The 27578-nt window shown below is 57.0% G+C and overlaps 3 non-coding genes and 1 pseudogene across 3 annotated transcripts; 3 read left to right on the top strand and 1 right to left on the bottom strand.

The window, feature by feature from the left end:
* The first annotated feature begins 3125 nt into the window (after window positions 1-3125).
* Window positions 3126-3198, top strand: TRNAK-CUU. Its single transcript has one exon. It is a non-coding gene; the product is annotated as a tRNA-Lys (tRNA).
* Window positions 3199-10336: 7138 nt separating this feature from the next.
* LOC123360001 lies at window positions 10337-10435 on the top strand (annotated as a pseudogene).
* Window positions 10436-12985: 2550 nt separating this feature from the next.
* LOC123359999 lies at window positions 12986-13170 on the top strand. The gene has a single exon (XR_006575947.1). It is a non-coding gene; the product is annotated as a U2 spliceosomal RNA (small nuclear RNA).
* A 13070-nt stretch (window positions 13171-26240) lies between these two features.
* TRNAK-CUU lies at window positions 26241-26313 on the bottom strand. Its single transcript has one exon. It is a non-coding gene; the product is annotated as a tRNA-Lys (tRNA).
* Between the last annotated feature and the right edge of the window lie 1265 nt (window positions 26314-27578).

Below are 27578 nucleotides of genomic sequence, written 5' to 3'. Positions count from 1 at the left end.
CACAACCACGAAGGGACTCAAACCCTCAGTTTTTTGATCCACACTCAGACACCTTATCCATTAGGCCACCTGGTAACATGATAAAAGCTCCTCCAAGAACTTCTTTGGAAAAGGCGGACATTGTGTTTCTCAGGTCATCTGCTGAGGGGGCCGAGACTCTCTGGGCACAAGAAGTCGAGTTCCCAGTGACACGTGAGAATCATAGAATCATAGAATCTCAGGGTTGGAAGGGACCTCAGGAGGTTATCTAGTCCAACCCCCTGCTCAAAGCAGGACCAAACCCAACTAAATCATCCCAGCCAGGGCTTTGTCAAGCCTGACCTTAAAAACCTCTAAGGAAGGAGATTCCACTACCTCCCTAGGTAACCCATTCCAGTTCTTCACCACCCTACTAGTGAAAAAGTTTTTCCTAATATCCAGCCTAAACCTCCCCCTCTGAAACTTGAGACCATTACTCCTTGTTCTGTCATCTTCTACCACTGAGAACAGTCTAGGTCCATCCTCTTTGGAACCCCCTTTCAGGTAGTTGAAAGCAGCTATCAAATCCCCCCTCATTCTCCTCTTCTGCAGGCTAAACAATCCCAGTTCCCTCAGCCTCTCCTCATAAATCATGTATCAGAGGGGTAGCCGTGTTAGTCTGGTTCTGTAGAAGCAGCAAAGAATCCTGTGGCACCTTATAGACTAACAGACGTTTTGCAGCATGAGCTTTCGTGGGTGAATACCCACTTCTTCAGATGCAAGTGGTGGAAATTTCCTGGGGCAGGTATATATAAGCAAGCAAGAAGCAAGCTAGAGATAACGAGGTTAGATCAATCAGGGTGGATGAGGCCCTGTTCTAGCAGTTGAGGTGTGAAAACCAAGGGAGGAGAAACTGGTTCTGTAATTGGCAAGCCATTCACAGTCTTTGTTTAATCCTGAGCTGATGGTGTCAAATTTGCAGATGAACTGGAGCTCAGCAGTTTCTCTTTGAAGTCTGGTCCTAAAGTTTTTTTGCTGTAGGATGGCCACCTTAAGATCTGCTATTGTGTGGCCAGGGAGGTTGAAGTGTTCTCCTACAGGTTTTTGTATATTGCCATTCCTAATGTCTGATTTGTGTCCATTTATCCTTTTCCTTAGAGATTGTCCAGTTTGGCCGATGTACATAGCAGAGGGGCATTGCTGGCATATGATGGCATATATTACATTGGTGGAAGTGCAGGTGAATGAACCGGTGATGTTGTGGCTGATCTGGTTTGGTCCTGTGATGGTGTTGCTGGTGTAGATATGTGGGCAGAGTTGGCATCGAGGTTTGTTGCATGGATTGGTTCCTGAGCTAGAGTTACTATGGTGCGGTGTGCAGTTGCTGGTGAGAATATGCTTCAGGTTGGCAGGTTGTCTGTGGGCGAGAACTGGTCTGCCACCCAAGGCCTGTGAAAGTGTGGGATCATTGTCCAGGATGGGTTGTAGATCCCTGATGATGCGTTGTAGGGGTTTTAGCTGGGGACTGTATGTGATGGCCAGTGGAGTCCTGTTGGTTTCTTTCTTGGGTTTGTCTTCCAGTAGGAGGCTTCTGGGTACACGTCTGGCTCTGTTGATCTGTTTCCTTATTTCCTCGTGTGGGTACTGTAGTCTTGAGAATGCTTGGTGGAGATTTTCTAGGTGTTGGTCTCTGTCTGCAGGGTTAGAGCAGATACGGTTGTACCTCAGTGCTTGGCTGTAGACAATGGATCTTGTGGTGTGTCCGGGATGGAAGCTGGAGGCATGAAGGTAGGCATAGCGGTCAGTAGGTTTTCGGTATAGGGTGGTGTTGATGTGACCATCACTTATTTGCACCGTGGTGTCTAGGAAGTGGACCTCCCGTGTAGATTGGTCCAGGCTGAGGTTGATGGAGGGGTGGAAGCTGTTGAAATCGTGGTGGAATTTTTCCAGAGTCTCCTTCCCATGGGTCCAGATGATGAAGATGTCATCGATGTAGCGTAGGTAGAGAAGGGGCGTGAGTGGACGGGAGCTGAGGAAGCGTTGTTCCAGGTCGGCCATAAAAATATTGGCATATTGTGGGGCCATACGGGTGCCCATAGCGGTGCCACTGATCTGGAGATATATATTGTCAGCAAATTTGAAATAGTTGTGTGTGAGGATAAAGCCACAGAGCTCAGCAACCAGGTGTGCTGTGGCATCATCAGGGATACTGTTCCTGACAGCTTGTATTCCATCAGTATGTGGGATGTTTGTGTAGAGAGCCTCTACATCCATGGTGGCCAGGATGGTGTTTTCTGGAAGGTCACCAATGCATTGTAGTTTCCTCAGGAAATCAGTGGTGTCACGGAGATAGCTGGGAGTGCTGGTAGCATAGGGTCTGAGTAGAGAGTCTACATATCCAGACAGTCCTTCAGTGAGAGTTCCAATGCCCAAGATGATGGGGCGTTCAGGATTTCCGGGTTTGTGGATCTTGGGTAGTAGATAGAATAACCCTGGTCGGGGTTCTAAGGGTATGTTGATTAGTTCTGGTGTTAGTGTAGGGAGTGTCCTGAGTAGATGGTGCAGTTTCTTAGTGTATTCCTCAGTGGGATCTGAGGGAAGTAGCCTGTAAAATTTAGTATTGGAGAGTTGTCTGGCGGCCTCCTTTTGGTAGTCAGACCTGTTCATGATGACAACAGCACCTCCTTTATCAGCCTCTTTGATTATAATGTCAGGATGGTTTCTGAGGCTGTGGATGGCATTGCGTTCTGCACGACTTAGGTTGTGAGGCAAACGATGTTGTTTTTCCACAATTTCTGCCTGTGCACGTCGGCGGAAGCATTCAATGTATAGGTCCAGACTGTCATTTCGACCCTCAGGAGGAGTCCATAAATCATGTGCTCCAGCCCCCTAATCATTTTTGTTGCCCTAACAGACTTAACTCTATGGGGCCAGGTGCAGGGTTTTGGCAGGGAGGCTCAGGCATGGGGGACTGGGGTGCAGCGGACGGACCGGCTGTCTAGCTGTGGAGATTTAGTCGCACTGAGGCACAGGAGGGAGGAGGAGGAGGAATCCTGCTGACAGGCAGTGGCTGTGCAGAAAAAGAGGAGGGGTTCTGGGGACTTTTTGTGCCTCACTTTTGCCTGCCTGCTCGCTCGTGTGGTGAACGGTGAAGAGAGTCACACCAAGCCCAGGTAGCTCAGTTGATAGAGCATCAGGCTCTTAATCTGAGGGTCCAGGGTTCAAGCCCCTGTCTAGGTGCTCAGCTTTTAAGTTGCCTTGTGTGCCAGGAGCCAAATGATTCCTGGTGCTGCCCACCAGCCACATGTGGATTCCCAGAAACTGTGGCCATTGCCTGGAAAGGTTCCTTTCCTCAGCAATCAGGAGAGAGGCCACAACTGCAGGAGCAGGCCTAGAACACACAGTCTCTGGCTGGCAGGAAGCGCTGTGGGGCCAGGTGCTGAGAAAGCCCAGAGGGGGAGCAGCAGAGATGAGGGGAAGAGAGACAGAGAAGCAATGAGGACAGAGCACAAGTGTACAGGGGGTTCAGGTCTGGCTATTGTGGGGAACTTCCCTGGTTTATACACGACCCTGGTGCAATTGGCCGGTGGAAGGATCTGAGTCCCCACCCCCTTACCCAGAGGCTGCCTGACCCCAAGGACGCTCTTTCTACTCTCCTGTGTGGCAGAGTCCTCGTAACCCCGACAAGGCTGGGCCCAGGAATCCTGGGGGGTTTGATGACCCCCAATCTTGTCATGATCACTTGAACAGGGCTACAGTGTCCCCACTCTGGGCACTTCCCTGACCCACTCCTCATTGCATGTGCTTCAAGCAAACACCATTTATTACCCAGCAATCAATGTAAAACATAAGGAAAGATGGGAAAGGAAAACACGTCACCCTGTTCTGTGGCGCAGGGAGATCACAACCAGCGTCTCTGGAGGGTCAGGGCAGGTCACAGTCTCTCCCTCACATGTCCCAGGCCTCCTCCCCAGGCCCTGGCTGTGCTGCAGGGACACCGCGGGCTGGACACTTGCTCTGGCAGTGGCCACGTGCTCTAGGTGACAGGCCCCTTGTTCCCAGTATCAGCCCCCATGTAGCGGATATGATCCCCCCACCCCCAAAAGTCTGGCCTGCAAGATCTCTTGACGGGTGGCATCTCCTTGCACTGGGCCTTCTGCCCAGGGTCCCCCTCGCTCTCCCACGCTGCTCACTGCACCCACCTCCAGCCCCAGTGCTGCTGCGGCTCTGCCTCCAGCTCCCTGGGCTGCTCCTCTGGCCTCTCTGGCTCCACTTGCTGCAGCTCTTCTCCCAGCACAGATCTGCTCCCTGGGCAGCTGCTGCGGCTCGGCTCCCAACACGGATCTGCTCTGGTTCTCCCCGGCTGGTGCAGCTCTGCTCCCCGGCTCTTCTCGGGCTCCTGCTCTCTCCTTAGCTCCGCCCCACTCTGGCCCAGGCAGTTCCAGCTCCCACGGAGGATGGGACCCCCTGGCCTGGTGACTCCCTCATTGCACTGCCTGGCCTGTCAGTGCTGCTAACTTGGAGCTTGGAGAACTGTCAGTCTCAGGGGCCTGATTTCCCATTGGCCCTTCCCCCTTCTATTGGTGCTGGGAACTAGCCAACCAAACCCCCCACTAAGTTTTAGTAAGGGGCCACCAGTCCCTTACATAAGCCAGCCCCGTAAGGGTCACCGATGTGCAGAGAAGGCAGCACGAGCTAGTCCCATGGTGTAACGGGCAGCACTCAGGACTCTGAATCCTGCAATCTGAGTTCAAATGTCAGTGGGACATGAGGTAAAGCCCTGGAGCTTCCAGTGCTCAACTTCCCTGTCTCCAGCTGTGCAAAAGCAAATCTTTCCCCTCCTGCTGGGTGACTTGCCCACTGGAGCCGGGTTGTGACAGCTGTGGGTGTTGTGTTTGTGGCTGTGCAAGTGTGTGTGTGTTCATGTGGCTGGATTTGTGCATGTGTTTGCATCTGTTAGCGGTTGTGTTGATGTTGGCTGGATTTGTGCGGGTGTTTGTGTATGTTTGCAAGTGTGTATGTGTGTGTGTGTGTGTGTGCTCTGCTGCCCTCTTCTGGCGCAACAACGGTTTCTCTGTATGTCATCGACCCCGGTGGTGATTTCCCCATGTTACAAGGACTGGCTGCCTTGACACACCTCCCGTCTGCGGAGTGTGGCAGGGGCTGCAGCTCACCCCCTGTGGGGCAGGAGGGCCCAGGTGCAGGCACTGGGCTCCGATGCACCTGGAGAGCAGCTCAGGTGAGGTGGGGCAGGGCACGTGGTGTCCATTCTGCATTGCCTGGTGCTGGGCCTTGCACAATCCCCAGCCACGCAGCACAGCGCACCCCGAGAGGGGGCAGGGGGCCAAGCAGACGATCCAGCACGAGGAGGGAGAGGATGTGTGGTTGTGGGGAGGAAAAGCCTTGGGCTGCACTGGGGGAGTGCAGAGCAGGGGTGACACCCCAGAAACCTGCAGCAAAGGGATGGACAGGTGGGGTGGGTGGATAGAAGAGGCAGCAGGACTAAAATCGGCATGTGGGGTCTAATGGTCAGAGCCATGGGGGTGGGGGCTGGTGGTCAGAATTCCTGAGTTCTATCTCCAGCCCTGGGAGGGGAGTGGGAGCCAGTGGTTAAGGTGTGTGTCGGGGGCAGGGCCAGGACTCCTGGGTTCTCTCCCTGGCTCTGACTCTCTCTTGTGCAATCCCTCGGCAGTTACTCAACTCACCAGCGTGTGGGAGCGAGGGGCTTGGGCCGGGTTGTGACACAGCCCAGTCCGGTACTGCCCCTTTGTTACCCAACCCGGGGCAGGGTGGGGGATGGCCTGGGAGACCCGCTAAGAAAGGCGCTTCTGGTGGGTTTGTGTGTGGGTCACGCTGCCCCCTGCTGGATAGACCCCTCTAGGTCAGAACCAGTCTCAGCTCGGGTCAGACCCTGGGAGCCCAGCCCCCTCTGTCACCACGGCCATGTCTATTGGTCTCCTGGAAAGGTCCATTCTCATTGGTAGCTGTCCAGTGGCAGTGAGTTCCACAGGCCACGGCACACGCTGTGTGGGGCAGGAGGTCCTTGTGTTGGGAGGAGTGGGAGTGAACTGTGTGCGGTTGTGCCTCAGCACAATTGCAAATATTCTGGTGTGTGTGTGTAATTGTGAGTGTGGCTGGGGGTATGATTGTTTCTCTCATTGGGGGTTGGGCTAGCATGCCCCTCTGGGTGTGTTGTGTGTGCGTGTTCTTGGGACTGAGAGTCCCTTTGTGCGTCAGTGTGTGTGCGTGTGTGTGTGTCACTTGCTGCAGGATACAAAATCCTGCAAAGCCACCACACACACACACACAGAGTCGGGCTCAGCCCCACCAGCAGGGGGCAGGACGGACACACAGGTCTCTCCTGGGCCAGCTTGGACAATTTCCCATCACGACCTGGCACAGTGCTGGTGCCCCCACACGGGGGTGGGCAGTGACCGGGCGGGGGGGGGCAGATGTGCTGGATTCAGAAGGAAGCACTTTGGGAAAATCAGTCACGGCCCTTAGCAGAGCTGGGACACAGACCCAGTGACCCTGCACCACCCTGGGAGGGGAGTGGGGTCGAGTGGTCAGAGCAGGAGGGGGCTGGGCACCAGGACCCCTGGGTTCTATCCCTGGCCCAAGGAGTGGAGGGGGTCTAGAGCAGGGGGACTGGGAGCCAGGACTCCTGGGTTCCATAGGGGAGACTGGTTTTTTTTTTTTTTCTTCTTCCCTGTGCTTCCCTCCCTAGAGATCCCAGCCCAGCCCCCTAGTGGAGAGTGAGTGGGAGCGGAGGAAGTTGCTCTCCCACTTCAGAAACATGATTCAACCTCCCTTCCACCATGGGCTGTGACATCATGAACCTCCCCCAGGGAGACAGTAGAAGCCCCATCCTCCCCCAGAGAAGGGGGGGGGTCCAGTTGCACCCACAACAATCCCACTCATGGTTGCAAAGAAACTCCACCCCCACAAACCACCGCTAGGACAGGATCTGCTGCTTTCTTTTCACCATGAGCTGCTCCCCGCCAGGCACCACACCCCATTCACACGCCTTTGGTCACTATGCAGCTCAGTAGCAATCACTGCCCCGAAGTGACTCCGGTGCAGGCACCCACAGCACGAACTCCCCACACCGGATTCTGTCCACACGCAGAGAATTCTCTCCGCCGGGCTCCTTCGGTTCCTCTCGCTGCTCTCAGCACTGCTGCCAGACACTGCTCATCTGCATAGCCCCGCCCATGGACACGTGACACCTTCTGTCGTTTTGGTCTCCAGTGAATGAGTCGCCTGCAGAGAGTGAACACGTCAGCGTACGTCACAGCCCCAGTGCACGTCACAGCCGCCGAGCGGGGATTGTCTGTGAGCCCCGCGCTGGGGGCGGGGCTTCAGGGAGAGACCCAGCCCCATAGACAGCCTGGGGCAGGGAGACATTGGGGGAAGGGATGAGGGGATGGGGGGAGGGAGAGACCCACCCCCATAGACCTGCAGGTGCAGGGAGACATTGGGGTCAGGAGGGGAGAAGGGGGATTGGCAGAGACCCAGCCTGGGGTGCAGGAGAACTGGGGTGGGGTGGAGGGAGACATGTTGGGTGGGGGTGGGGTGTGTGAAATGTTGGTCCAGGGAAACTGAGTCACTCCCAGGACATCATGTGCAGGGGAGAGCACAGGGGCAGGGAGAGAGCCCCAGCCCCACAAAGCCCCAGAGGGATATTGGGGGCAGGGGAGGGGATGGAGGGGGGAGAGACCCAGCCCCATAGACCCCTAGAGGCAGCGGGATATGGGGGGGGGTAGGAGAGGGGATGGCAGAGGAAAGGCCCATCTCCATTGACCCCCCCAGAGGCAGGAAATGAGGGGAGAAGGGGGGAGGGAGGGATCCAGCCCTATAGACCTGTAGGAGCAGGGAGATATTGGGGGCAGGAGGGGAGAAGGGGGGTTGGCAGAGACCCAGCCTGGGGTGCAGGGAAATGGGCTGGTTTGGAAGGAGCTGGGGAGGAGAAGAGACACAGAACAGGACACATGTTGGGACAGGGAAACTGACTCACTCTGAATACATGCGGAGCAGGGCAGGGCGGAGGCAGATCATGCTGGTCCCAGGGTAATTTCGGGGGGTTCTGATGCCCCACTCAGCCGGGGGGGGGCTCCCCTCTGGGCTGAGGAGCCCTGGGGTGGGGCGGGTGCAGGGGCTGGGTGTGTGTGTCAGGCTGGGGGAGCTGCCTGGGCAGAGGGGCTGGAACTGGGGGGGCTGCAGCAGCCCCTGGCTTGACGTGGTTTCCATCACACCCAGGGGTTACAGTTGGTTGGGTGGCTCAGCCCCCCCGCCCCCACTATACAGATTGTTCTGGCACCACTGGCCTAGGGTCACCGTCTAGTGCTCAGGGCCTGCCTGGCTCTCCTAGAGCAGGGCGAGCGCCCAGCTCTCCTGGGGCAGGGCTGGCGAGAGCTCTGGACAGATACTAACAGCGCCGGGGAGCCTGGATGAATATTAGTGGGACAGAGAAGCCTGGAGCAGTTTTATCAGAGAGCAGAAATGAATCCCGAACACAGCACTGGAGCTGCAGTGCTCAGTGCGTGGGCCTAGGTCTCCTGCACAGTCTCCCTGCCCCCCCTCGTGGCATAACAAGTTCCCTGCAGAGAAGCAGAGGTGTGGGACCGAGGGCTGCGGCGGGTGCTGCAGCACCCCCATGTCTCACTGTGAAAAGCTCCAGGTGCTGTGGGAACAAAGCCAGCATTATTGTGTGATTCCAGAGAACCCCTGAGCTGTGCTGCCCCTGTGCAGTGTGAGCGGGAATTGCACGTTTTCACATTGCTTGTGAACACACCTGGGTACAGTTCACAGGCTTTCAGCACCCCTGACAGGCTGATTAGAACACCTGCAGCCAATCAAGGCAGAGCTAATCAGGATAAAAAGGAGCTCATTCCAGTTTGTGGTGTGCGTGTGAGGAGCTGGGAGCAAGAGGTGCAAGGAGCTGACAGTGACAGTGACAGGGTGAGGGTGTAGCTGCTGGAGGACTGAGGAGTACAAGCGTTATCAGACACCAGGAGGAAGGTCCTGTGGTGAGGATAAAGAAGGTGTTTGGAGGAGGCCATGGGGAAGTAGCCCAGAGAGTTGTAGCTGTCATAGGAGGCGCTATAGACAGCTGCGATCCACAGGGCCCTGGGCTGGAACCCGGAGTAGAGGGCAGGCCCGGGTTCCCCCCAAACCTCCCAACTCCTGATCAGACACAGGAGGAGTTGACCCAGACTGTGGGTTCCACCAGAGGGGAAGATCACTGAGGTGAGCAAATCTGCCAATAAGCGCAGGACCCACCAAGGTAGAGGAGGAACTTTGTCGCAGCCTCTAATTGCAGCATTTTTAAACGATCTGCATGCTGCTTGCGGGCTCCTAACACTTGCCACAGCAGCTCCTTTTAACTTCCATTCAACCACCTGTACTTATGCCGATAGGTCGACTTTAGGTCTTTAACTTTGATTGGTAGCTGAGAACATGGTAAATTGGAGAGAAATCCGTTCTTCATTTGCTTGTTATTTCCTGACTTCTTTATTCATCGCCTTTTCCTTATTTCCCTACAGATTGACTAGATCTGGGTGCTAGCAGGGGGCCCTGACGGGCTCCTTATTTTCTGATTTCTTTCGGAAGCATTGAACTTGGCAGGGCACACTCAGATTCTGGATGCTCATGGAAATGTAACACCTCAGGCTCAGCTTTAGTTCTGTTTCTCAGCTCTTTTGGAAAATGGATCTTTAGTCTGACATGTAGCATCCTTGCATTAGGAGATGGCTAATTAATAAGACCATAAACCTTGGCAATCAAATGGAACCTGAAGTCCACAGAAGAGCCCGAAAGGCCCTTGCGGAGTGGAGTGCAAGTTGAGGAAGACTTCCCTGCACATCTTCTCTCTCAATTCTCGTTTTCCTGGATTGAGCGCAAAAGTCGGGAATCAGCTCAGGGTAGGGTTATACCATGCGTGTGCAGTGGTTAGACAAGAAACTGGACTGGTATGGAGCAAAACACTTGTGTGTACATTTGAGAAGGAGCAGAAAAGAGCATTGGGGCTGCGGTATAGCGCTTGCATAGGCTTTCTTTGGCCTGTTTTGCGTAAGAGTTAACAGTGAGAGATTGTTAGTCACAGGTCAGTGGGTGGGTTTATGCAAATTCGGAGCATATAGGGAAACCAGCAAGAGGAAGGAGGCTGAAAGACTTCTCTGTCTTTGAACAGAATTGTGTGTTAAGGGCTCTTGCTTTGAATTCTTCCAGTGGAGTCACTTCGGGGAAGTGATCATCACTTCGAGTTACCTAGTTATCAAGTGTCGTGAATGGTGTTTGGTGCGTGTCTGGGAGCTCCTCGTGCTGAAGTAGAAAGCAGTGGGGGAAGAGCGGCTGCCTAGCATCCGAAACTCTCAGCATTGCTTCTCTGCTCCTTGGAGCTAAGATCAAAAGCGTAGTGTCTGTTCTTATCAGTTTAATCTCTTTTAATATGAGATACATACTGAGGGGACCTTATAATGTCTCATAAGATAGACCCTGTGGCTCCTGCACCACAGCTCAGGGAACCAACCCCTGTCCAGGAGCACTCTGCTGCCCTGCCCAGGCTCCCGGCTATAGTAGCCCTTAGGGTCCCAGGGACATGCCGAGCCAGGAAGCCTGGAGACCGAGGTGCTACAGCAAGCAGCTCCCGCATCCCAAGACCAACGGAGCGAGACCCCACCACGCGGGGGAGCAGGCGTCACGCTCCCCAGCTACCAGTGGACCGCCCTGCTATCCGCCTGCCGCCAGACAAACTCCCGGATACTCACGCTACGGGAGTTCGGGATGCCGGAGACCTTCCTTCGCCTGATCCGGGAACTCTATGAGGGCTGCAGCACCACCATCCGCTCGGTGGAAGGAGAGACCGCCGAGATTCCTATCCGCAGCGGCGTGAAGCAGGGCTGCCCCCTCAGCCCCATCGTCTTCAACCTCGCCATGGAGCCGCTCCTGCGGGCGATCTCCGACGGCACTGACGGCTTCGACCTACATGGCGAGAGAGTGAGCGTCTTGGCCTACGCGGACGACCTGGTCCTGATCGCGGACGACCCCGAGAGACTCCAGGGCATGCTCGACACCATTGGGAGAGCCGCAGACTGGACGGGACTCCGCTTCAACGCCAAGAAGTGCGCGTCCCTCCATGTTGACGGGAACAAGAGGGACTCAGTGCTGACGACGGAGTTCCTTATCCAGGGCGAGTCCGTTGTCCCCATGGCGGAGGGGCAGGCGTACCAGCACCTCGGCACGCCGACGGGCTTCCGCGTCCGGCAGACCCCCGAGGACACCATCCGGGAGATCCTGCAGGATGCCGCCAAGATCGACGCATCCCTGCTGGCGCCATGGCAGAAAATCAATGCCCTCAACACCTTCCTGATCCCCCGCATCGCCTTCGTCCTGAGAGGATCCGCCGTAGCAAAGGTGCCCCTCAACAAGGCGGACAACAACATCCGGCAGCTGGTGAAGAAGTGGCTGTCCCTACCCCAGAACGCCAGCAATGAGCTCGTATACATCGCTCACCGTCACGGGGGCGCCAACGTCCCCCGCATGGGAGACCTCTGCGACATCGCGGTAATCACGCATGCCTTCCGCCTCCTGACGTGCCCGGACGCCACAGTTAAGAACATCGCGACGACCGCCCTGCGCGCCGCCACCGCGAGGCGAATCGGCAGACCCCCCTCCGACCAAGACGTGGCCACCTTCCTGAGCGGCTCCCTGGATGGAGAATTCGGCCCGTTCAGGGGCGACGTCGCCTCGCTGTGGACCCGCGCCCGCAACGCCACCCGCCGACTGGGAAAGCGACTGGGCTGCCGCTGGGTATGGAGCGAAGATCGGCGGGAGCTAGGAGTCCTGATACCGCAGATCGGGACGGAGGACAACACCATCGTCAGCCCTGGAGCCAGAGGCATGCTGGAGAGGTCGCTGAAGGCCGCCACCCGCGCGCTCTACGTGGACACCCTGAAGAAAAAGCCGGACCAGGGCAAGGCTTTTGAGGTCACCAGCAGGTGGGACTCCAGCAACCACTTCCTCCCCTCAGGCAGCTTCATCCGTTTCGCCGACTGGCGGTTCATACACCGCGCCCGACTGAACTGTGTCCCCCTCAATGGAGCCATCCGCCATGGGAACCCGGACGAACGCTGCCGGAGGTGCGGGTACGCCATGGAGACCTTGCCCCACGTCCTGTGCAGCTGCAGACCCCACGGCAGAGCCTGGCAGCTGCGCCACAACGCCGTCCAGGACCGCCTGGTGAAGGCCATCGCCCCGCACCTGGGAGAGATCGCTGTCAATCGTGCCATCCCCGGCACCGACAGCCCGCTGCGCCCGGACATCATCGTCACGGATGAGGACCGGAAAAAGATCATCCTCGTCGACGTGACGATCCCGTTCGAGAATAGGACCACGGCCTTCCGCCAAGCCCGAGCCCGCAAACTCGAAAAGTACGCTCCCCTGGCTGACACCCTGCGAGCAAAGGGCTACGAGGTCTACACCGACGCTCTGATCGTTGGGGCCTTGGGCGCCTGGGACCCCGTTAATGAGCGCGTGCTGCGGACCTCTGGGGTGGGCCGTCGCTACGCGCGGCTCATGAGATGCCTAATGGTCTCGGACGCTATTCGGTGGTCCAGAGACATTTACACAGAGCACGTCACCGGCCACCGTCAATACCAAGAGTGAGCCGGCGTGACTCCACACACCCGCAAGGGGGAAGAGACCTGTAAACTTCCCCTGTTGGACTTTATCCCCTGAGCCCTGAACCAACCAAACTGAACTCTGCCCTGTGAGGGGCACCCTATCACCATTACCCAGTCCGCTCATTTACTCACGCCCACGACTATCCATAACCTGTTTGTATGAGTGATGTGCCCTCACTGCTTGCTGGCTGTACCTTGAACTCTCCCACCGTATACCCCGCATTGGGGACATGACAGACTGTGTATATGTATATGCTGCCTAACACCAAAATGCTAACATCCCCCCACAACCTGTATGTTACCCCCAATGACACAATAACTGATGCTTCAAACACTTTGTATCGTTTATTTTAAATATTCTCTAATAAAATTTAAATCTGTTCTTATCAGTTTAATATCTGATAGGTCCTTTATTTGAGGACTGTATATTAAATTGATTTTTGAAACAAGGAGATGGAATAAGAGCTTGCTCTATCCACCCCATGCATTGACCTGGTATTGCAGTGTTTCCAGGACCAGTGCCTCTTCCTCTAGGGAGAATTGTTTGGTTAAAAAGGTAGAAAAAGTTTGACTCTAAAGATGCTGATTTGAGAAGATTTTTCTGAAAGTAGCTGAAAAATCAGGTATTTTTAGCACTTTGGTTTTTTCATGACAACATATTGTTAAAAATTTTTGGGGGTGTTTTCTGAGTTTACACATGTGAGTTTCTTTGTCTTGCTGGAGGATTGTTTTAAAAGCTGGGATTCTTATGTTTGTTATGACTCTCTTCAACAACATGAGGGATGAATGCTTTTTGGACTGAGGGTCTGTTTGGGAGATGGTTGGTTGGGGTGGTTTGTGTGTGTGTGTGTGGGAGGGACACACAGATTGGTAATATTCGAGTCACATGTATATCAATAACTGCATGAGTTACACAGACTTCTCCCCACCCAGCCTACGTTCCATGTATCTTGACTGAGCCTGCCGCCCACCATCCCGGAGCAGAAGCCTGAAGCCTGAGCCCCACCGCACGTGGGGAGGAGGGGAACTCCCGCTGGTTGCCTGCTCCTACAGTGTTTATGACTCCGGAAGGGGGTAGGGACCAGCCCCTGCAGGCAGCCCGGGGAAAGAGCTGCTGCTTTGCTGCCCCCGACTCCCCCTCAGTTACAGCCTGGGAGGCTGTGGCCACAATAAAAGTCCCTGGTGGCCACACGAGAAATGCTGGAGCTTCACAGTAAACAAATCCCAGCAGGTTTGTCACACCCTGTCCCCCACCCTGTCCCCCACCCTGGGGATTTCCTGCCCTCTCCCACACAGCCCAACCTTCCTGGAAGTTCCCACCCCCTGTGTATTTACTGCCCTTTCTCCCCGCCAAGGGAACCCGCCAGCAACTCCCTGCTAATCCCTCCCTCAACTGGCTCCACTGCAGCCATTTCCCTTCCCCGGCCCCTGGAAGGATGGAATGAGCTGGAGCAAAACATGGATGTTGCGCTGCAGCCTGTTAGGGCAAAAAGGGCAATTGGGGACATGTGCTGTGAAATTATTTCCTGTTCTGACAATTCCCCCCAGGCTCTTTCCCTGCACACGGATATTCCAGCTTGTCCTGCATGTGACAGAAAAATTCAAATCTAGGGCTGTCAATTAATTGCCGTTAACGTACGCAATTAACTTTAAAAAAATCATGATTAATCTGTTTTAATCACACCATTAAACAATAGAATACTAATTTAATTTTTTTGTTTTTCTACATTTTCAAATATATTGATTTCAATTACAACACAGAATATGAAGTGTACAGTGCTCACTATATATAGTTTTATTACAAATATTTACACTGTAAAATATAAAGTACTGTAGTGCAATCTCTTTATCGTTAAAGTGCAACTTGCATATGTAGATTTTTTTTTGCTGTTGCAGAAGTGCACTCAAAAAGAAAACAATATAAAACTTTAGAGTCCAGTCAGTCCTACTTCTTGTTCAGCCAATCGCTAAGACAAACAAGTTTGTTTACATTTACTGGAGATAATGCTGCCCGTGTCTTATATACGTCACCTAAAAGTGAGAACAGGCTCTCTCATGGCACTTTTGTAGCCAGCGTTGCAAGGTATTAACGTGCCAGATATGCTAACATCCATATGCCTTCATACTTCAACCACCATTCCAGAGGACGTGCTTCCATGCTGAAAACGCTCGTTAAAAAAAATTGCATTAATTTGTGACTGAAGACCTTGATGAAGAACTGTATGTCTCCTGCTCCATGGTTTTATCCGCATTCTGCCATATATTTCGTTTTATGGCAGTCTTGGGTGATGACCCAGCACATGTTGTTCACTTTAAGAACACTTTCACTGCAAATTTGACAACACACAAAGAAGGTATAATGTGAGATTTCTAGAGATAGCTACAGCGCTCGACCCAAGGTTTAAGAATGTGAAGAGCCTTCCAAAATCCAAGAGGGACGAGGTGTGAAACGTGTTGTCAGAAGTCCTCAAAGAGGAACACTCTGATGCAGACACTACAGAACCTGAACCACTAGACAGGAAAATCAATCTTCGGTGGGTGGCATCTGACTCAGATGAGGAATATGAAGGTACTTTGGCTTGTTATGGAGCAGTACCTGTCATCAGCATGGAAGCATGTCCCTGGCCTCTGATTGCTAGAAGCTGGGAGGGGAGAACAGGGGCTGGAGCTCTCCATGGCCACCTGGTCTGGTCATTCCCTCTGAAGCCCGTAGCCAGGGCCAGCCTTAGGGGTGGGTGACACCAGGGAATGACCCAGGGGTACCATGGTCAAGGGCGGTGCTGTACGGTAGCAGAGAGGTGTGTGCTGCTGGTGTAAAGTCAGAAACTGCTCCCGGCTGGCAGGGGAGAGCTGCTTGGGGTGGTGCCCAGATTTCTCCCTGCTCCCTCCCGGCATAGGAGCATGGGGGGAGGGAGGGGAAGAGAAGGGGGAGAGAGCGGTGATGAGCGGATACTGCTCCCCCCAATGTTCCTCCGTGCCCCCCTAGGGGGCTGTGAGGGGGGAGCAAGGAGCGACATCAGGGCTCCCTGCCTCCAGGTCACCTTCCCCACCTGGGCTGCATAAGGGGAGGACAGAGAGCAGCAGCCCAGGTGGGGAAGGTGACCTGGAGGCAGGGAGCCCCCATGTCGCTCCTTGCTCCCCCCCTCACAGCCCCCTAGCGATGTGCGGAGGAGCAGTGTTCAGGGGCGGCGGGGGGAGCGAGTAGCAATGCCAGCTACTCCGTGCATCCAGGTCAGTTTCCCCAAGTGGGCACAGGAGAGGGTGCAGGGGTTAGGGGAAAAGGGGGCACAGTGCAGGGATTACGGGTGCAGGAGGAGGCAGGGGTTAAGGGCACTGGAGGAGGGCACAGGGTTAGGGGGGCACAGGGTTAAGGGTGCAGAGCTTGGGGTGCAGAGCTTGGGGGCACCAGAGGGGGTTCAGGGGTTTGGTGCCAGAGGGGGGGTGCAGGGATTAGGGGGACAGGAGGGGGCACAGGGGTTAGGGGGCAGGGTGAGGGGTGCAGGAGGGGGGTGCAGGGTTGGGGTGTAGGGGTGCCAGAGGTCACAGGTTTAGGATTCAGGGGGGCACAGGGTTAGGGGTGAGGGACGTAGGGGTGCTGGAGGAGGTGCAGGGTTTGGGGTGCCAGAGGTTAGGGGTGCCAGAGGGGGGCACAGGGTTGGGGCGTGGGGGAGGACGCAGGGTGAACAGTGCAGGGTTAGAAGCACAGGAAGGGGCATGGGGCTCTCCTGTGGCCCAACCCCACAGGAGATTGACCCCATGTTTAAAGAACAAACCTCTATACTAAGGGCTGCAATATCCACTGGGGTGAGAAAAACTGCATCAGGGCACTGCCCCACCTGACGAGCAGGGGTCACTGCCCCAATTGGGGGATATACAGAGGGTATTGCCCCACGGGGATGCCAGGGATCAGTGCCTGCCATACCTGGCTCAGGGGTAGAGGGGATAGGATGACCAGATGTCCCGATTTTATAGGGACAGTCCCAATATTCGGGGCTTTTTCTTATGTAGGTGCCTATTACCCTCCACCCCGTCCCGATTCTTCACACTTTCTATCTGGTCACCCTGGGGGGTGGGGGCAGGGAGAGAGGGGGCTACACACAGGGCACTGCCCCACTTGGCCACCAGTGCACATCCCTAGTGGGGGAGTGACACACACCAGGAGCAGGGCTCACTGCCACAAAGGGGTAGGAAGATACCCAGGGCACTGCCTGACACGGCCACCCTGGCACCCTGACACCTTGGGGGAGGTGAAGAACACACCTCAGGCACTGACTCCTCTGGCTACCAGTGCTCACTGGCCCAATGCAGGGGTTGGGGGGAGTAAATACACACAGGGGACTGCCCCACCTGGGCAACACGAGTCACCGAGATGAGAGTGGGATACGCAGAGGGCACTGCCCCAATGGCTGATATACATACAGGGCCCTGCCTCACCTACCCACCAGCGCTCAGAGGCGCAATGGCAGTGGTGGGGTCACACAGGGAACTGCCCTCAGTGGCCACCAGGGGGCGCTGCAGCAATGCTAGGTGGATACGTGCCAGGCATTGCTGCCCCTCGCCACCAGGAGTCACTGCTCCTACAAGAAGGCACCTACAGGACACTCCCGTGCCTGGCCAGCAGGGGTCACTATCAGTGGGGAGGGGCTATGGGGAAGCAGAGAAAGAGCAACTAACTGCAGTGGGGAAAATCGTCATCTACAGGGGAGAAAGAATAGACTCCGCTAGAACATCGCAGCAACTCCAGCCATGGATGGAGGAGTTTGGTGGGCTGTAGGGGCCCCTGAAGAACTAGCTCAGTGTGTGAATGAGTGACTGGGATGTATGTGGGGGCCAGACTGTGGGTTGGGGTGTCCAGGGGGACCCAAGGGAAGGGACTAGGGGGATTAGGGATAGAGGAGGGTGGGGTTACCAAGGTGCATTGTGGGAATGTGGGATTTAGAGAGCCCAGAGTGGATGGGTGGGGGCGGGTTGGAGGACCCCACAGTGGCTGAAAAGGGGAACCTGGCAGGTTTGGGTGTAGCAGAGATTGGAGATGAGGAACCTCACACCCTGGGGATGGACTGGGGCAGTGGGGGGATGGGGAAGTGGGGCCCAGCAATGGATTAATGGGCTGGAGGCAATTAGGGGCTGAGGGAGGAGGGGGGCGAAGGGAAAGGCCGGGCAGAGCGGACAGGATGGGGGAAGGGGACGCCGGGGGCTGAGGGATCTCCACAGATGGGGGAGGGGCTGGCGAGAAGGTCACAACAGACGGGGAGACACTGGGGGGCCTGAAGGGGCTGTCAGGGCCCTACAGAGGGAGAGGAGGGGGAGGGGCTGATGGCGCCTGGAACTGGGGGTCTGAGCCCCCGGCCCCCCCGTGCGGAGCCACCACTCGCCGCCCCGCCCCCAGCGCCCCTCGGACCAGCCCTGCCCTGCCGGCTGCCCCCGAGCCGCGTCCCCCCACTCCGGGACCCCCAGCAGCGCCCGGGTGGGTCCCACTGGTGCCCCCGCGGGGACTGAGCCGCGCAGCCCCCCCGGCCACCAGCGGGATTCGAATCCCAACGGCCGCAGCGCGCGCCCAGGGGGGGTGGGGGGGGCGGGGAGCAATGAAGCCTCGGGGCGAGGGAACCGGGGCCTCCCCCCCCCCCGCCGAGTCCCGGTCCCGCGCTCTCTCCGCCAATCAGGGAGCGGGGAGGGGCGCGGCGAAGTGACGAAAAACGGCCCCTCCTCCAATAGAGGCCGCGTGTGAGAGAGAGACAGAGAACTACGCTTCCCAGAGTGCACCGGGAGGTGGCGCGTTGTCTGAGCAACAGTTGCGTCACTTCCGCTCTGAGACGAGCCAGGAACTACAACTCATCCCCACCCCGCCTCCCAGAGAGCCCCGGCCCCGCCCCCCTCCGGCTCCTGAGGCGAACTCACATCCCGGTCTCGGCCCCCCCACCCCGCCTGCTTCTCCCTTGGCCTCGTCTCTCCCCACTCGCGGGGGCGGGGCTGTTGGATGGAGCCATATGGAAATACGGGAGAGGGGCAGGGCTGGGAGCCAGGACTCCTGGGTTCTCCCCCAGCTCTAGGAGGGGAGTGGGGCTAGGGGGGTAGAGTGGGGGAGGGGCTGAGTTGCCTGCTGCCCTCATTGCGACCAGCAGGGCGCCCCCTGCAGCTTGCCGCCGGCAGCTGCGCCTGGTTCCAGCCCCTCTGCCCAGGCAGCTCCCCCAGCCTGACACACACACCCAGCCCCTGCACCCGCCCCACCCCAGGGCTCCTCAGCCCAGAGGGGAGCCCCCCCCCGGCTGAGTGGGGAATCAGAACCCCCCGAAATTACCCTGGGACCAGCATGATCTGCCTCCGCCCTGCCCTGCTCCGCATGTATTCGGAGTGAGTCAGTTTCCCTGTCCCAACGTGTGTCCTGCCCTGTGTCTCTTCTCCTCCCCAGTTCCTTCCAAACCAGCCCATTTCCCTGCACCCCGGGCTGGGTCTCTGCCAACCCCCCTTCTCCCCTCCTGCCCCCAATATCTCCCTGCCCCTACAGGTCTATAGGGCTGGATCCCTCCCTCCCCCCTTCTCCCCTCATTTCCTGCCTCTGGGGGTCTATGGAGATGGGTGTCTCCTCTGCCATCCCCTCTCCTGCCCCCCCATATCCCGCTGCCTCTAGGGGTCTATGGGGCTGGGTCTCTCCCCCGTCCATCCCCTCCCCTGCCCCCAATATCCCTCTGGGGCTCTGTGGGGCTGGGGCTCTCTCCCTGCCCCTGTGCTCTCCCCTGCACACGATGTCCTGGGAGTGACTCAGTTTCCCTGGACCAACATTTCACCCCCCCCAACATGTCTCCCTCCACCCCAGGCTGGGTCTCTGCCAAGCTCCCTTCTCCCCTCCTGACTCCAAGATCCTCTGCCCCTACAGGTCTATGGGGCTGGGTCTCTCCCTTTCCCGCCCCCCCATTCCCCCATCCCTTCCCCCGATATCTCCCTGCCCCAGGCTGTCTATGGGGCTGGGTCTCTCCCTGAAGCCCCGCCCCCAGCGCGGGGCTCACAGACAATCCCCGCCCGGCGGCTGTGACGTACGCTGGGTCTGTGACGTGTGGTGACGTGCTCACTCCCCGCAGGCAACTCCTTCACTTGAGACCAAAACGACAGAAGGTGTCATGTGTCCATGGGCGGGGCTATGCAGATGAGCAGTGTCTGGCGGCAGGACGGAGAGCAGCGAGAGGAACCGAAGGAGCCCGGCGGAGAGAATTCTCTGCGTGTGGACAGAATCCGGTGTGGGGAGTTCGTGCTGTGGGTGCCTGCTCCGGAGTCACTTCGGGGCAGTGATTGCCACTGAGCCTGGCGGGGAGCAGCTCATGGTGACCAAGGAAAGCAGCAGATCCTGTCCTAGCAGTGGTTTGTGGGGCTGTGGGGGTTTTTTTGCAACCATGAGTGGGTTTGTTGTGGGTGCAACTAGACCCTCCCCCTTCTCTGGTGGGCGGGGCTTCTACTGTCTGCCTGGGGGAGGGGAGGTTCCATGATGTCACAGCCCATGGGTGGAGGGGAGGTTGAATCATGTTTCTGAAGTGGGAGAGCAACTTCCCCCACTCACTCTCCACTAGGGGGCTGGGCTGGGATCTCTAGGGAGGGAAGCACAAGAAAAAACAGTCTCCCCTATGGAACCCCGGAGTCCTGGCTCCCAGTCCCCCTGCTCTAGACCCCCTCCACTCCCAGGGCCAGGGGTAGAACCCAGGGGTCCTGGTGCCCAGCCCCCTCCTGCTCTGACCACTCGACCCCACTCCCCTCCCAGGGTGGTGCAGGGGTCACTGGGTCTGTGTCCCAGCTCTGCTAAGGGCCGTGACTGATTTTTCCAAAGTGCTTCCTTCTGAATCCAGCACATCTGCCCCCCCCCCGCCCGGTCGCTGCCCACCCCCGTGTGGGGGCACCAGCACTGTGCCGGGTCGTGATGGGAAATTGTCCAAGCTGGCCCAGGAGAGTCGTGTGTGTCTCTGCTGCCCCCTGCTGGTGGGGCTGAGCCCTGCTCTGTGTGTGAGTGTGTGTGTGTGTGTGTGTGTGTGGTGGCTTTGCAGGATTTTGTATCCTGCAGCAAGTGACACACACACACACACACACACACACATTGATGCACAAAGGGACTCACACAATCCCAAGAACACTCACACACAACACACCCAGAGGGGCATGCTAGCCCAACCCTCCAAAGAGAGAAACAATCACATCTCCAGCCATACTCACAATCACACACAGACACACACACACCAGAATATCCACAATTGTGCTCAGAGACACAACCGCACACAGTTCACTCCCACTGCTCCCAACACAAGGACCTCCTGCCCCACACAGCCTGTGCCGAGTCCTGTGGAACTCACTGCCACTGGACAGCTACCAATAAGAATGGACCTTTCCAGGAGACCAATAGACATCGCCGTGGCGACAGAGGGGGCTGGGCTCCCAGGGTCTGACCCAGGCTGAGACTGGTTCTGACCTAGAGGGGGCAGCGTGACCCACACATAAACCCACCAGAAATGCCTTTCTTAGCGGGTCTCCCAGGCCATCCCCCACCCTGCCCCGGTTGGGTAACAAAGGGGCAGTACAGGACTCTGGGCCGTGTCACAACCCAGCCCCAGCCCCTCGCTCCCACAAGCTGGCGAGTTGGGTAACTGCCGAGGGATTGCACAAGAGAGCGTCAGAGCCAGGGAGAGAACCCAGGAGTCCTGGCTCTCCCCCCGACACACTGTAACCACTGGACCCCGCTCCCCTCCCAGGGCTGGAGATAGAACCCAGGAATTCTGACCACCAACCCCCCGCTCTGACCACTAGACCCCACACTCCCCTTTTAGATTTTAGTCCCGCTACCTCTTCTATCCACCCACCCCACCTGTCCATCCCTTTGCTGCAGGTTTCTGGGGTGTCACCCCTGCTCTGCATTCCCCCAGTGCAGCCCAAGGCTTTTCCTCCTCCCAACCACACGTCCTCACCCCCCTCGTGCTGGATCGTCTGCTCGGCCCCCTGCCCCCTCTCGGGGGGCGCTGTGCGGCGTGGCTGGGGATTGTGCAATGGCCCAGCACCAGGCAACACAGAACGGACACCACAGGCCCTGCCCCACCTCACCTGAGCTGCTCTCCAGGTGCATCGCAGCCCAGTGCCTGCACCTGGGCCCTCCTGCCCCACAGGGGGTGAGCTGCAGCCCCCGTCACACTCCGCAGAGGGGAGAAGGGTCAGGCCAGCCAGCCCTTGTAAGACGGGGAAATCACCACCGGGGTCGACGGTATGGGGGCTGTGACATACAGAGAAATGGTTGTTGCGCAGAAAGAGAGCAGCAGAGCATGCGCGCGCGTGCGCGCGCACACACACACACACTTGCAAACATACACAAACACCTGCACAAATCCAGTCAACATCAACACAACTCCTAACAGATGCAAACACATGCACAAATCCAGCCACAAACACAACACCCACAGCTGTAATAACACACACACACACACACACACACACACACACACACACACACACACACACACACCTCTTACAGAAAACCACACAAGCACATGCAGAAATCAATCCATCCATCTCCCACCCACCCATACTCCATCCCCATTCTGTGCACACACCTTGGGTCACTGCGACACTGAATACTTCAATTGGATGGGGGGCCCAGCACCATGGCTATTCCCTGCCCCCCAGGGCTCACAGGGGGTGGATTGGGGGTGCACTGGGGGCATGATCCAGTGCCAGCCAAGGGGGGGTTAGAGGTGGGGGCCGTGGTTTCTGTACCGCCCGGTTCCTGGCACAGGCTCCTTCCAGGATTTGCATTTCTTGGTAGTTTTCACCCCATCACCGCTTCCTGCCCAGCCCCCCTCCTGCTGTGCAAGGTGGTTCAGGGGGGGATGGGAAGAACCCAGGAGTCCTGGCTCCCAGCCCCACCTGTGCTAACGTACGAAACTCCACTCTAACCCCAGCGCTGGGACTGGAACCTAGGAGTCCTGACACCCATCTTCCTTTCCTCTAACCACTAGACCCCACTCCCCACCTTTTGGGGAGCCAGGACTCCTGGGTTCTGTCCCCAACTCTGGGAGCAGAGGGGGGTCTAGTGGTTAGAGCAGGAGGAGCCAGGACTCCTGGGTTCTACTCTCAGTGCTGCTGTGTGACACTGGGTCTGTTTCTCCTCCCACTTTTTGGGTGTGGAGCCTGTAAACTCTCTGGGGCATGGCCTGTCTCTCGCTGTGTCTGGGCAGCGCCTGGCACAACGGGGCCTGATCTCAGCTGGGCTAGGGACTGTCTCTGTGTCTGTGCAGCCCCCGGCACAAGCAGGGTGTGATTCTGCGCCGGTCTCTGTAGGTGCTGCTGTTGTACAGATAAGTAGTTGTGATACTAGATGGCGTGGCAGTGCGTGAGTGCACCACCATTGCCGTGCAAGGGCTAAATGTGATTCTTATCCTGGTGACACACACACCCCCCGTGCACCCTTCCCCCTCCCCCAGCTCCCCGATTCTCCGCCCTGAGCCCCTTGTGCCACTGCTGAAAGCCACCCAGCCCTAGCGCCAAAAGAAGATGTGTGTGTGTGTGGGGGGGAGAGCTTTGCAAAAATCAGTCACACCAATAGGAAACCCAGCAGTTTGTGACATCACTTACCAAAATTAGATGTGTGCAGACACACACGCGCACACACACACACACACGCACACACACGCTCAAACAGCCCCCTTTGCCAATGCACCACCTCATCCCGTCCAGGGAGGTCTAGGTGGGAAGCTCCATGTGGGAGCGGTGATGGACGGCACCATCAAGGTAGGTTCTGGAGATGGTCCTCCAGATGCAGGCGTCTCGGCTCCAACTGGCACTGGGCTCATGCTGGACTGCATTCAGTTCCTCTCTCTGGTGTGCGCACCGGCTCCACAAATGCCCCCGCCCCCTGCTCTTTCCTTCTGGTACAAAAAAAAATCCTTTTCCTTCGCCCCAGAGAGAGACTCCCACAGTGCTGCTCAGCACACGCCTTCCCTCCACCTTCCCCCCATTCCCAGGAGCGTGCGGGAAGGGAGTCATGATTGGGGAGAGTCCGTGTCCCGAGGGGAGGGTATGGGGGGGCTTGTCCCCTCCTCGGAGCATGGGGGTGCCAATAGGCACCTATGGATGGTCAACCCAAGCAGGGCCAGGATGGAAATGGGGGGCCTGTGCCCCCAACATGGAGAATCTGGGGTGCAACCTTACTTAACGGGTCATTCTGTCCTTTCTCTGACTGTCCCATTCCATCTTCAACTAGCGCTTGTGGCTCATTCGTTCTTTTTCATTCCTTTCCTTCTCTAGCTTGTATGTTCTTGCTTTCTTTTTTCCCCTCTACCTTTCACGCTCTTCCTTTCTTTCCTTCTTTTTCTAATGTTTTTTTCTCTCCCTTTATTTCTTTCTCTGCCTTTCACGTTCTTTTCGCTCTCTCTCTTGCTGATTATTTTTTTCACTCGCTCTTTTTCCTCGCTCCTTCCAAGCCAAGCAGGTTCTCCTCGCACACAGATTTTGACAGGTTTTCCTCCAAATCAGCAAGTGGATTAAGCATGTCTTCAGTGGGGGTTCGGCATAGCAGGGAGCAGGCTGGCCGGGTGTCTTTGTGGCTGTCTGCTGGCCACACATAGGCATGGTCCTCTCCTCCTCTTGCCTCACCCTCAGTTGCTCTGTAGCTTTTAAGCCTTCCCTTGTAGCTGTCAGCACCAGCCGCCTCTGCTCTAGGTGCCCAGAGGAGGAGAGGTGCTGGGCTCCAGCCTGGGACTCTGCCTCCCTCCTGCCTAGCCCTGACTATCAAGCCTGGCCCTGGCCCTCCTTCCTTCAAGTGCCAGGTGGACAAGAGGTAACATGTGGCTGCAAGCAAAATGGCCAAACTTGTGGGCCTCATGTGAAGCAGCAAGAATCCCAGCCACTTGGTCACACCACAGGCATCAGCGTAACAAGTTCTAGAGCCCCAAGCAATTTTGGCCATTCACCACCCAAGACCTGGCTCCAGTGGGCGAGTCACCCAGCAGGAGGGAAAAGATTTGCTCGTGCACAGCTGGAGACAGGGAAGTTGAGCACTGGGAGCTCCAGGGCTTTACCACAAGGTCCCATTGAGATTTGAACTCAGATTGCAGGATTCAGAGTCCTGAGTGCTGCCCGTTACATCATGGGACCAGCTTGTGCTGCTTTCTCTGCACATCGGTGACCCGCATGGGGCTGGCTCATGTAAGGGACTGTTGGCCCCTTACTAAAACTTAGTGGGGGGTTGGTTGGCTAGTTCCCAGTCCCAATAGAAGGGAAAAGGGCCAATGGGAAATCAGGCCCCTGAGACTGACAGTCCCCAGGGGCAATGGGGAGAGGCCAAAGCTCCAAGTTAGCTGCACTGACAGGCCAGGCAGTGTAATGAGGGAGTCACCAGGCCAGGGGGTCCCATCCTCCGTGGGAGCTGGAACTGCCTGGGCCAGAGTGGGGCGGAGCTAAGGAGAGAGCAGGAGCCCGAGAAGAGCCGGGGAGCAGAGCTGCACCAGCCAGGGAGAACCAGAGCAGATCTGTGCTGGGAGCCGAGCCGCAGCAGCACGAGCCGTAGAAGCTGCCCAGGGAGCAGATCTGTGCTGGGAGAAGAGCTGCAGCAAGCGGAGCCAGAGGAGCAGCCCAGGGAGCTGGAGGCAGAGCCGCAGCAGCACTGGGGCTGGAGGTGGGTGCAGTGAGCAGCGTGGGAGGGCGAGGGGGACCCTGGGCAGAAGGCCCAGTGCAAGGAGATGCCACCCGTCAAGAGATCTTGCAGGCCAGACTTTTGGGGGTGGGGGGATCATATTCCCTACATGGGGGCTGACACTGGGAACAAGGGGCCTGTCACCTAGAGCGTGTGGCCACTGCCAGAGCAAGTGTCCAGCCCATGGTGTCCCTGCAGCACAGCCAGGGCCGGGGGAGGAGGCCTGGGACATGTGAGGGAGAGACTGTGACCTGCCCTGACCCTCCAGAGACGCGGGTTGTGATCTCCCTGCGCCACAGAACAGGGTGACGTGTTTTCCTTTCCCATCTTTCCTTGTGTTTTACATGGATTGCTGGGTAATAAATGGTGTTTGCTTGAAGCACATGCAATGAGGAGTGGGTCAGGGAACTGCCCAGAGTGGGGACACTGTAGCCCTGTTCAAGTGATCATGACAAGATTGGGGGTCATCAAACCCCCCAGGATTCCTGGGCCCAGCCTTGTCGGGGTTACGAGATCTCTGCCACACAGGAGAGTAGAAAGAGCCTCCTTGGGGTCAGGCAGCCTCTGGGTAAGGGGGTGGGGACTCAGATTCTTTTTCTGGCCAATTGCACCAGGGTTGTGTATAAACCAGGGAAGTTCCCCACAATAGCCAGACCTGAACCCCCTGTACACTTGTACTCTGTCCTCATTGCTTCTCTGTCTCTCTTCCCCTCATCTCTGCTGCTCCCCCTCTGGGCTTTCTCAGCACCTGGCCCCACAGCGCTTCCTGCCAGCCAGAGACTGCCTGTTCTAGGCCTGCTCCTGTGGATGTGGCCTGTCTCCTGATTCCTGAGGAAAGGAACCTTTGCAGGAGATGGCCACGGCTTCTGGGAATCGGCATGTGGCTGGTGGACAGCACCAGGAATCATTTGGCTCCTGGCACACAAGGCAACTTAAAAGCTGAGCGCCCAAACAGGGGCTTGAACCCTGGACCCTCAGATTAAGAGCCTGATGCTCTATCAACTGAGCTATCTGGTCTGGGTGAGACCATCTTCACCGTTCACCACAAGAGCGAGCAGGCAGGCAAAAGGGATGCAAAAAAAGTCCCCAGAACCCCTCCTCTTTCTGCACAGCCACTGCCTGTCAGCAGGATTCCTCCTCCTCCTCCCTCCTGTGCCTCAGTGTGACTAAATCTCTACACCTAGACAGCCGGTCCGTCCGCTGCACCCCAATCCCCCATGCCTGAGCCTCCCTGCCAAAGCCCTGCACCTGGCTCCATAGAATTAAGTCTCACGCGTCGCTGGGAACTCAACTTCTCGTGCCCAGAGAGTCTCGGCCCCCCTCAGCAGATGACCTGAGAAACACAATGTCCGCCTTTTCCAAAGCAGTGCTTGGAGGATCCTTTTCTCATGTTACCATGTGGCCTAATGGATAAGGCATCTGAGAGTGCGTCAGAAGACTGAGGGTTTAAGTCCTTTGGTGGTTGTGTTTCTGCAGTTTTACTGTTGTGCTGAACGTCCTGCTCCCTTCAAGGCTGGAACCTCTTCTTGGCGGCTCAGGCCAATGCTCTGGCTTCAGCTAGAGCCCCGGGAAGGAGTTGGGGGTGGCTGTCACAAAGGCTGGGGCATGAGCCCCAGATGCTTCCAGTCTCGCCTTTGCCCTTCCTGACTTGCCAAAGAAAATGGGCGGCTGCCCGGGCTAGCGTGTGCGCCTGTCCCTGTGCTGGAGGGTATTTGCTACATAGCATCTTCGGAGCCTGGGTGTTTCTCTGCTTCTCGCCAGCTCGGGAAAAGCCTCTTGAGTAAAATCTCCTGCCCCACTGCAAAAGTGATCATGGAGAGTGGGAACGGTAAGAGGCCTCACCATGGGGGCTGGCCCTGCTTTCCTACCATCTTCTGATGTTGGCCACAGAGCATCAGCAGCCGCCCCACATGCTGGTGACCTTCAGTGGGTGTTTGGCATGGCAGGGAGCAGCCTGGCTGGGTGTTTTTGTGCCTGTCTGAAGGCCACACATAGGCCTGGTCCTGCCCTCCTCTAGCCCTGACCTCAGTTGCTCTGTGGCTTTTAAGCCTTCACTTGGAGCTCTCAGCACCAGCCGCCTCTGCTCTAGGTGCCCAGAGGAGGAGAGGTGTTGCTGGGTCACTTTTACAGATGCCCCTTCCCTGCCACTGCCCTTGCTCAGCTGCACAGAGGAGCTTCCATCCCCAATCCCTGCCTGTCACTGCCCAGCAGCCCTCTGGCACCATCCCTGAGGGTCACCCTGCCTCACTCTCTTCCTGCTACATTGGGAAAGACAGCTCCCA

The sequence above is a fragment of the Mauremys mutica genome, unplaced genomic scaffold (genome assembly GCF_020497125.1).
Source record: "Mauremys mutica isolate MM-2020 ecotype Southern unplaced genomic scaffold, ASM2049712v1 Super-Scaffold_100201, whole genome shotgun sequence".
Lineage (NCBI taxonomy): Eukaryota > Metazoa > Chordata > Testudines > Geoemydidae > Mauremys > Mauremys mutica.
This window is presented reverse-complemented; position numbering and strand designations above follow the sequence as displayed.